General features: G+C 47.9%; 2 long non-coding RNA genes across 2 annotated transcripts in view; one reads left to right on the top strand and one right to left on the bottom strand.

Annotated features, from left to right (window-relative positions):
• Window positions 1-3265, top strand: part of LOC106725864 — a 14525-nt gene extending 11260 nt beyond the window's left edge. Inside the window, exons 3-4 of the long non-coding RNA XR_001361868.1 lie at window positions 2286-2295; window positions 3254-3265. This is a non-coding gene — a long non-coding RNA (uncharacterized LOC106725864). The remainder of the gene's footprint in view (window positions 1-2285; window positions 2296-3253) is intronic.
• The window catches only part of LOC102242857, a 21127-nt gene that overhangs the window by 2110 nt on the left and 7927 nt on the right, over window positions 1-11090 (bottom strand). The window lies entirely within an intron of this gene.

The following is an 11090-nucleotide window of genomic DNA, read 5'->3' as shown; positions in this document are numbered from 1 at the left end:
TTCGTGCACTGGGCCTCTAGTATGCATATAAAATCTTTGTTTAATCTCTCCCCGCCCTCCCCTTCTCCTCTTCCTTCTGATATTCATCAGTCTGTTCCATGTTTCCATGCCTCTGATTCTATTTTATTCACCAGTTTATTTTGTTCATTAGATTTCTTCTGTATTTATTTTTAGATTCAATTGTTGATAGATACATATTTCTTGCCATTTTATTGTTCATACTTTTTATCTTTTTCTTCTTCTTCCTCTTCCTAAAGAATACCCTTCAACAGTTCATATAATACTGGTTTGGTGGTGATGAAATCCTTTAGCTTTTTCTTGTCTGTGAAGCTCTTTATCTGATCTTCAATTCTAAATGATAGCTTTGCTGAGTAGAGTAATCTTGGTTGTAGGTTCTTGCTATTCATCACCTTGAATATTTCTTGCCACTCCCTTCTGGCCTGCAAAGTTTCTGTTGAGAAATCAGCTGATAGTTGTATGGATGCTCCCTTGTAGGTAACTAACTGCTTTTCTCTTGTTGCTTTTAAGATTCTCTCTTTGTCTTTAACCCTTGGCATTTTAATTATGATGTGTTTTGGTGTGGGCCTCTTTGGGTTCCTCTTGTTTGGGACTCTCTGCGCTTCCTGGACTTGTAAGTCTATTTCTTTCACCAGGTAGGGGAAGTTTTCTGTCATTATTTCTTCAAATAGTTTCCAATATCTTGCTCTCTCTTCTCTTTCTGGCACCTCCATAAGTTTTCTTGCTTCTATTTCTTTAATTTGTAACACAGTACGAGTCCCATTAAGCTCTAAGCAGCTTCTTTAATTTGTCTCCTCATTTTGGCTGTTTCCCTGTGTTTGTTTCTATGTATTGCGTAGAGCTACTATGTCTCCTTGAGTTGGTAGAGTGGCCTTCTATAGTAGGTGTCCTGTAGGACCCAGTGGCTTAGCTTCCCCAGTCACCTGAGCTGGGCACTCTAGGTGCACTCCTGTGTGGGCTGTGTGCACAATCTTGTTATTGATCCTTGATTGCTGATGGTGTCACTAGGAGGAATTGACCTCCGAGCCAATTGGTTGTGAAGACCAGCTGTGTCTATAATGGAAGAGATACTGTGCAGGAGACACCCCTATAGAGCAGGACTTGCTTCAGTGGGGCTTTGGTGCTCAGTGAGTCTGCCCCTTGAGTGTGTTGCTTATGGATGTGAAGAATTATAATCTGCTATGGTCTGACACTGATCACTGGGTACGCTGGCTCTTGGGTCACCAGGGAGGTGCAAAGTCAGCCACTGTCTGGGGCCACCTGTCAGGAGCTACAGAGAGATCTGCAGATGGCTGCTACTTGTATTGGGCTAGGAAGTGCCCAGGTGAGGCCCAGCTGTGAAGCAAGGCGGGTGGTTCTAGTGCTGGCTCTTGGGCTTTTTATTGATAGGTTTGGGGCACGCTGACTCCAGCTGCTGCTTGTTTAAGAGATTTTAGAAAAGTCTGAAGCCTGAGCCAGGACAGGCCATTCATATGGAGAAGCAACTGCAAACAGCTTGGGTGGGGCTGCAAATTGGATGGGGTGGGGTTCTCAGGGAATCACCTGGGTGGAATGAACAGTGTGGGCTATGCTGATGGAAACTCAGATATGGCTGCCAGTCAGCCCTGCGACAGGGGAGGTCTCAGCACAGGAACAATGACCCATGTGAGCATCCCTGTTTGGGAGAAAGCTGCCCCTGAGTTCCTGCCCCAATGCCAGACAGTCCAGTTTCTCCCCATATGTCTCTGGATTCCCCCAAAGCCACCACCCTGGTGTTAGAGCTCAGAGGAAATGTGGCCATTAAAGTTTGTGCTCAGGCCCTTTAAGAGGAACATCTGGGACTCCAGCAGCCTCTGTGTCACTCAGCCACAATCCCCACTGGTTTTTATAGCCTGAAGTTACGGGGACTTCTCTTCCTTGCTCTGGATCCCTGGGTCTGGTGTGGGGCTGGGACCCCCTATCTCATGGAGGCCTCAGAGATATCGGTCCTGATTTAAAAAACAGTACACATGGGTGTCTGACCAGCCCATTCCTCACCTCTGCCCCTCCTACTAGTCTCAATGTGCTGCAAGTAAAACTTTTTATTTATTTATTTATTTATTATTATTATTTAAATATGTTCTTATTGATTTTTTAGAGAGAGGGAGGAAGAGGGATATCAAGCCTGTAACTGAGGTATGTGCCCTTGACCGGAGTTGAACCTGGGACCCTTCAGTCCACAGGCCAACACTCTATCCACTGAGCCAAACCTGCTAGGGCTGAAATTAAAACTTTTTAATTAAAAGCAGTTTATGGCAGGTTGTCATGTCATGGCCTAAGATCTTCCCTGACAAAATCAATCTTTCCCTTAATTAAGCTTGTTTATTGACTTTTGCATCTACAATAACATTCCTTTGGAATGTCAGGTAACTCCCCTTTCTCCAGACCACTCAGGACTGGGTGGAGACCATAAATCATGTTAATCATTAACTGTTAACTGTCATTTTACTCTTCATCCAATCCCAGAGGTTTCCCTGATTTGCTTTCTCCCACCTCCCTAATCTATCACCAATGGATTTCATATAACTCAATTAAGTTTTCTCTTAATTATAATCCTATCTAATAATAGACAAACATGGTAATTGACCGTACCTTTGCTACGCCTCCCATCGGCTAATCAGTGTGATATGCAAATTAACTGCCAACAAAGATGGCAGCTAATTTGCATATACCGACTGGGAGCGAAGACTGAAGACACCGTAGAAGGAAGCCAAGCAAGGGAGCCGAGGTAGCGGAGACGGGCTGGAGATAAGTGGCAGAGACGGTTGGGGTAGGAGCCGCAGAGACGGGAGCGAAGCCCTATTCTTGCAGGAATCCTCCTGCAACGAGCCTCTAGTATACAAAATAAGATACAAAACTGCCATTTCCTGGAACATTATCTCCATCTGTTGAGATTTTGCTTCCCAATAATTGTACACAGTTTGGCTCAAATAAACTCACAAAAATTCTCTATAGGTTTGAATGTTTCTTAGAGTTGACATCAGTTTTGTAGGAATGAATTCAAACGAATGACCCTGACTGCATTGTGATAAAGACAATTTATGAAAGCAATTGAAACAAGCAAATGTATTAAAGAAGCAAGGGAAGCAAATCTACCATCCAGCATGACACGCATAAATGGGCTCTCAGCTGATCTGAGAGAGAGTTGGGTGGGGGGTGTCTGCCTTATATACTTTTCTGTGTATAAATTTTTAAATTTCTCTGCGAAATATCTCAGTATAGATTAATTTTCAAGGTTCTCCTTTTACTTTGTTGTGGCCTTCACAGAATTCATGAAAAGCACCAGACAATTTTATCTTGCCAACCCTTGAGACTGTTGGCTTCTCTGTTTAGAAAGTAAAAAATAAAACTGCCTTTTTTCCCTTTCCCCTTTCTACCTCTTTTCTGGCATTCTCTGGTTGGGGAGCCTGTTATTTAATTAATTAATTAATTAATTAATTAATTAATTAATTAATTAATTAATTAATTAATTAATTAATTAATTAATTAATTAATTAATTAATTAATTAATTAATTAATTAATTAATTAATTAATTAATTAATTAATTAATTAATTAATTAATTAATTAATTAATTAAATAACAGGCTCCCCAACCAGAGAATGCCAGAAAAGAGGTAGAAAGGGGAAAGGGAAAAAAGGCAGTCATTGATGTTTCTATCTCTCTCTCCCTCTCCTTCCTCTCTGAAATCAATAAAAATATCTTAAAAAAAAAAAAGAAACATCAATGATGAGAGAATCATTCATCAGCTGCCTCTTGCACGCCCCACTCTGGGGATCGAGCCCACAACTTGGGCATGTGCCCTGACTGGGAATCAAACTGTGACCTCTTGGTTCCTAGGTTGATGATCAGCCACTGAGACATGCCAGCAGGGCTAACCATTTGTTCTCAAGTTTCCTTGGTTTGGCGAAGATAATGGCTTATTATTTACAAGCCAGCTGCAGCTGTCCAAACTGCTTGGCCTTGTTTAATTATTTTGTCTCAGTTTCCCTATTCCTCCTGCCTCGGAATTTTTCTAGCTTCTCGCTATCCTGTAACAGTTCTTTGGTCCAAGGCAATGTAAGACAGATTAAGTGTTGGCAGGTCAAACACGGACTCCTCGGACAGCAGTGCTGGCCCAGGCCCACCAGCAGGATAGGCAGAGCCACACCTGGGAGGTGCCCATTGCAGGGATTGTGCTGGTCGGTGCCAAGGACATAACTAACAAAGACCGAGCAACTGCCCCAGACTCGGGGCGGCCGAGGAGGCTTGACAACTCTAGGAAATGTGATCCCAGATGGGATCCTGGATCAGAAAAAGGGCATTATAGGACAAAGTTTGAATAAGACCTGTTGACTAGTTAACAGTCTTTATTTCAATGTTAATTTCCTCTTTTTTTAAAAAAAATATATTTTATTGATTTTTTACAGAGAAGAAGGGAGAGGTATAGAGAGTTAGAAACATCGACGAGAGAGAGACACCGATCAGCTGCCTCCTGCACACTCCCTACTGGTATATGTGCCTGCAATCAAGGTACATGCCCTTGACTGGAATTGAACCTGGGACTTTTGAGTCCGCAGGCCGATGCTCTATCCACTGAGCCAAACCAGTTAGGGCAATTTCCTCTTTTTAATAATTGTATTGTTGTTATAAAGGATTTTAACAGCTGGGTGAAGGGTATACCAGCATTCTTTGTACTATTTTAAAAAGCAATTTTGTTGAGGTATATAATTTATATACCAAAGATTTACCCTTTTAAAATATGTAATTCAATGACTTTTAGTAAATGCACTCACTTGTGCAAGCATCAACATAGTCTGGTCTTAGAACATTCTCATCACTCCAATAGCCCCAGCCCCAGGCCCCCACTGATCTGTCCTCTGTCCCGCCTGTTGTGTCTGTTCTGGACATCTACACTAATAAAAGAGAAAGATGCAAATTGACCGTACCTTTTGCAGCGCCCACCAGCCAATCAGGAGCGAGTATGCAAATTAACCCAACAAAGCTGGTGGGTTAATTTGCATACACAGGCACCAAGAGGCCGGGGGCAGGCGCCCTGCACTGCCCCAGCTGCTCCGGGCCTCTGGGCAGCATGGGAAGGCAGAAAGGCGGCTCTGGGCCGGAGCGAAGGCGGTGCCAGCAGCCAGGGGAAGGAAGGCCCATTCTTGCACGAATCTTTGTGCATCGGGCCTCTAATTTAACATTAAGGGAATCATGATGTGTGTGTTTTTGTGTCTGTCACAATTTACTCTAATGTTTTTGAGGTCTTTGCACTGTCACAGCTTTTTTCTTTTATTTTTTGTATGTGAGTAAATTCTTTAAATTTAATCAGTCCTTTATGAAACTTCCCAATTAATTAGTAAACAATGGCTTATTTTAATAGCCTTAAACATTGGCTGCCATTTAAACAAGACAGTCTTAAAAAAAAGGCAATCACATAATAGTTTATAGTCATTTACAAGTGGATGGTATACATTTAGATACAGAGGTAGAAGTTCACTTTTACAATGTCTCACTAATACACATTTACCAAATTCAAGGCACAAACACCAATCAGCTGCCTCCTGCACACTCCCCACTGGGATGTGCCCGCAACCCAGGTACATGCCCTTGACCGGAATCGAACCTGGGACCCCTCAGTCCGCAGGCTGATGCTCTATCCACTGAGCCAAGCCAGTTACGGCAATAGTTTGCTTTATTAAAAAATACTGTAAAAATGTCATTTGCTGTTGTACAAGGTGAATAAAACTTTTAAATGAATCTTTACAGCAGTGGTTCTCAACCTTCTGGCCCTTTAAATACAGTTCCTCATGTTGTGACCCAACCATAAAATTATTTTCATTGCTACTTCATAACTGTAATGTTGCTACTGTTATGAATTGTAATGTAAATATCTGATATGCAGGATGGTCTTAGGCGACCCCTGTGAAAGGGTCGTTCGACCGCCAAAGGGGTCGCGACCCACAGGTTGAGAACCACTGCTTTACAGCCTTCCATATGTACTCCATAGTGTAAGATACGTCCCCACCCTTACTCATCATAGTTGGCACAAAAATGAGGATTTTTTTAAAATGTAGAAGTCCCCATTTTTAGAAATGCTCTCTTTGCTCATCTGCTATGTGTTCTAGATAAAAGTCCCCCAAAGAAATGAAACACACCGACCTCCTGAGGAAAGGGCACGTCTGTTTGCAGCAGAATTCATAGGTAGGAAATGCATGATCTTTTTTGGATAACTCGGTCCCCAGGGACAGACACTTAAGGAAGGTTTCAGAGAGAAAGTTTGAAAATCCAGGTAACACTTTAGTCGTTGTGACTTTAAGAAAGAGACCCGATTATCTTACCAAATCAAACATCACTTGAGTCAAACTGATGGAGATTTCAAAATTCCTTTTTAGAAGAGCTATATAGACACCAGGAAAGGGCCGCGCAGGCTGTGCAAAAACTGAGGAACCAGGAGAAAACATCGCACTCTCCGTCCTGGAAGTTGCAAGGCTGTCAACTGACTAGAGTTTGATGACAAGAATTAATGGACTCTATGGGAATTAAGAAAAGCCACACACGTGAAACACACTGTAGTTATCATCTCTAGACTCTCTGCTCATTAAAAAAAATATCATGGGAGCCTGGGGACGCCACACAACGCTTGTCCGAAAGAACTGACTGGCCCCCACTGAAAACAGCTCCACCTCACTTTTGCTGACCGCATTGTTCCAAGCACTCTAGTCGGTTACTTTACACGTTATTTTTTAAAAAGTTGATCAATAAAAAATAGTCCACACGAATTCAGAATCCCGAGAATGTCCGAAGTGCTGATGGGGTGAAAGGAAACATCTTGCTCGTCTTCCGAGGGAAACGGCATTCCACCCAGAAGATTCCCAGATGCTGTTTTTCGCGTCATTATTGTTTGTGGCTTGTTTTCTTTGAGTGGGAAAGGGGTACATACACTTGTCCGCTCCTAGGAACCGACACACGCACACGACTGCTTGGAAAGGAAGGATGCTCTCCATGACGGTCACGATCTGCATGAGGTGCAGCTCATGGGCTGGTCGGTGAGGGTGGCCCTCACGCCTGCTGCGCACAGTAGTCGGGCTGCAGAGGGGGGCAGAGGGGGCAGAAAAGGCTCGTTTTCCTTCCGGATCCCGCAGCCTCTGAACATGCCAGTGTCTACCAGGTGTAGGCAAACCAGCGTTGTCTTAATTCCATCCCTTTCAGCAGCCTTCAACTCGTGGCTCAGGGATTTGCGGAAACCCATGACTCCACATTTACTGGCACAGGAATCCTCGACTCTGGAACTGAACAATCCCAAGGAACTTGCAGCTGTCACGATATGGCCATGACTCATCTACAGCACTGGAGGAAGAAAGCTTTCCTGGTTGTATGCCTATTGCCTGGGTCCATTTTAGTAGTTAGCAGGCTCCTCGGCTGTGGTCTCTGCCACAGCCTTTTTTCTATGTCTGAAGTTATCTATACTAATAAAAGGCTAATATGCTAATTAGACTGGGAGACCTACTGGACGTCCTTCCGGACAAAGCCATGGTGGTGGGGCCAAGGCAGAGGCAGTTAGGGGCAATCAGGCCAGGAGGGGAGGGCAGTTGGGGGTGATCAGGCCAGGAGGGGAGGGCAGTTGGGGGTGATCAGGCCAGGAGGGGAGGGCAGTTGGGGGTGATCAGGCCAGGAGGGGAGGGCAGTTGGGGGTGATCAGGCCAGGAGGGGAGGGCAGTTGGGGGTGATCAGGCCAGGAGGGGAGGGCAGTTGGGGGTGATCAGGCCAGGAGGGGAGGGCAGTTGGGGGTGATCAGGCCAGGAGGGGAGGGCAGTTGGGGGTGATCAGGCCAGGAGGGGAGGGCAGTTGGGGGTGATCAGGCCAGGAGGGGAGGGCAGTTGGGGGTGATCAGGCCAGGAGGGGAGGGCAGTTGGGGGTGATCAGGCCAGGAGGGGAGGGCAGTTGGGGGTGATCAGGCCAGGAGGGGAGGGCAGTTGGGGGTGATCAGGCCAGGAGGGGAGGGCAGTTGGGGGTGATCAGGCCAGGAGGGGAGGGCAGTTGGGGGTGATCAGGCCAGGAGGGGAGGGCAGTTGGGGGTGATCAGCAGCACGGAATCCGGGCCTGCGGTTTCTTGGGCGGGGTGGGCAGGGAGGGCAGGGTGGGCAGGGCGAGTGGCAGCGTGATCCGTGAGAGGGCACAGGTTGGGCTGAGGGACCCCCCTTCCCTGCCAGTGCACAAATTTTTGTGCACGGGCCTTCTAGCATATATATAAAAGGCTAATATGCTACGTGTCCCACCCTCCGACCGGTCGCTATGATGCGCACTGACCACCAGGGGGCAGATGCTCAATGCAGGAGCTGCTGAGCTGCAGTGACTTGGCAGTGGCAGTTCTCAGGTGATGCACCCCAAAAGCAGAGAGGAGGGAGCCTGATTCCTTGCGGGGCCACGTGATTCCACCTTCGGCCATGGGTTATGTTGCTGCTGGAGCACTGTTGGCCCTGAATCTGGTTTACTGCACACTTGCGTTTATGTTCCACACCCTGTACCACAGCAACTTTGCAGAGTGCTCTCTCACACTCTGGGATCCCTCGGGGGATGTGGGAGAGCTGGTTTCAGCCCCATCCCTGCAGGCCAGGCCGAGGGACCCCACCTGCTGGAGGGACCCTGCTCACTCTGCAGACACCGGGGAGGGACCAAGGAAGATTGGCTCCAGGGTGTGTCTGGCCGTCTCGTCCAGTCCCACCCCACTGGCCACCTTCTAATTAATTTCCTTTCAATGTGCATGAATCTGTGCACTGGGTCACTAGTTTCAAATAAAAAGCTGGGGGTGAGGGGAAGAGAAGACAGATCATTGCCCCTTCTAGTGTGGGAGGGACCCATGTGCTACCCCGTGGCTAGTAGGTCTTCTCTGGCTGGCTAGGTTGGCAGTCAGCAGTGACCGAGCGCTCTGGGGGCCATGCAGAGCCTCCACCACTGCCACCACAGCTCCATGGTGAGCCCCTTCTCCAGCACGAGGGTGGCTGATGGCCGAGGCTGTCGATGCCACTGCAGCTGCAATATGAGCTTGACTTGGTTGAATGTGCAGGAAGTAGTCCACAGTAATCTGCCAGGGACCATCTGCTTTTTGTAGGGACCGGACTGGTGGAGGAAATGGGCATGGGTGAGGGAGCCCTCCACCCTGCATCCTGTACAGCTTCAGGGTGGCACCCATCTCTGCCATTCTTGGCTGGAGAAGCAGTTTCAGCGGCTCTGCCAGGCCCCGTTGCTATGGGACCCTCTCAACCCCACTGCTTTCAGGGAGCCCGATTCTGTTAAAGCATCTGCTACTATCAGTCTGGGCCTCGGAGGAAAGGCCACCCCGCTTCTCAATGACGGGCCACTCCAGGGCGCCCTCTTTGGTAAATGGATGTCCTCTGGGTGTTCTTGCAGAATCGAATGGCGGGTGGGGTTTTTGGCCCATCAGAAATGTAGAGTTTTCTGGCCGGTGTGCTGAGTGGTTAGAGAATCAGCTGAGCACTGAAGGGTCTTGGGTTTGATTCCCCATCAAGGGCACCTACCTAGTTGCAGATTTTATTCCCACCCCCAGTCTGGGTTGTGTATGAGGCAACTAATTGATGTTTCTGTCACATCGATGTTTCTCTCTCTCTCCCTCCCCCCTCCCTTCCACTATCTCTTAAAAAAAATCAATGGAAAAAATATCCCCACTACTTGGGTGAGGATTTAAAAAAAAAAAAAGACTTGCAGAGTATGTCCAGGTCAGCATGCCCTTCACCCGGCACTTGAACTCCTTCCTCCACTGCCTGTGGCAACGCCTGTATTTCTGCTTCCCTGAGCCAGGGCCACGGCTTTCTCAAAGCTTCCACACCAAGCTGGCAGTGATTGGCTGTTTCCTGGCGGCTCTGCCAGGTAGTAAGTCCTGTGTTACAGCAGGTACTCCCCTACAGGTAAGCCCTCCCTGAACCCATTTCCTGTGAGGAGCCCTGAAGCCCTGCCCCTCGGTCCCTGGCACTCCCATTCCTCCGGCCTGGCCCCTTGGCACGTGCGGGCTTCCAGCATGCCAGCCGTCTTCTCTCGGCAGGCCTGGCACTTCCCCGCCAGGTTTCGTCATGACATTGTAAATGGAAGTAGACCTTGGTGCTTGAGTTCTGGCTAAGAAAGAATTCAGAGCCAAGATTCACACTTGTGAGGGGAAATTTATTCAGCAAACAAAACAAAAGTACACTCGAAAAAGTTCCCAGCAGGGTGTGGGCCAGGGAGGGTTCCCTGCTTTCTCCCCAAGCCGCCCTGTCCCTGGTCCCTGTCCTTGCCTGGAAGTCAGATGGGGCTTTTCTCCAGCTCCCTTGTTCCTCGCTGGGCGGGGGTAGGGACAGGGGGTTAGGAGTCGGGGTGTGGGTGTTGGGGAGGGAGCTCCCACATGACTAGTTACAGGCCAGAGGAGAAAAGATCAGGGGACATCTGACCTGCGTGACCCGAGAGGACAGTGTGCCTTCGGGACGAGGGCCTGAGGACAACAGTTACTCCCATCACTTGCTCTCCCAGTTCTGCCTGTTGCTCGGTGTCCTGGGCTCCCTGCCCTGGTGACATTCAGACCTGGCCTATTGTCCTGCCCTGCTCTACTCCTGCCTGTCTGACTGCCTACCACAGCATGACCCTGTGAGTGGTCAGGTGGCCAGGAGGGAAGGTGGGCCCCCCAGGGGAAGGAGCAGAGACCTGTGCGTGATTTTCTTTAAAAAAAAAAAATTGAGGGAGAAACCAAGATGGCGGCATAGGTAAACACCAGAGATTGCTGCCTCGCACAACCACTTCAAAAATACAACTAAAAGACATAATGGACATCATCCAGAACTACAGGAAGGCTGGCTGAGTGGAAATTCTACAACTAGAAGGAAAGAGAAAAGCACACTGAGACTCAGAGGAGGTGCGGAAGTGCAGAGGTGGAGGTGCACGGCGCACGTGGGAAGGATGGCAACTGAGGACACGGTTGTCTTTTTCAATCGGGAGGGAGTCTCAAGCTCCCGACTGCTCTGAACTCCAGTTCCGGGCGAGTCTCTGGGGACCCAGACTCATATGGGGAGAAACTGGACTGTCTGGCAT

The sequence above is a fragment of the Myotis brandtii genome, unplaced genomic scaffold (genome assembly GCF_000412655.1).
Source record: "Myotis brandtii unplaced genomic scaffold, ASM41265v1 scaffold193, whole genome shotgun sequence".
NCBI classification, from domain to species: Eukaryota; Metazoa; Chordata; class Mammalia; order Chiroptera; family Vespertilionidae; genus Myotis; species Myotis brandtii.
Note: the sequence above shows the minus strand (reverse complement) of the source record. Positions and strands in the feature narration are given on the sequence as shown.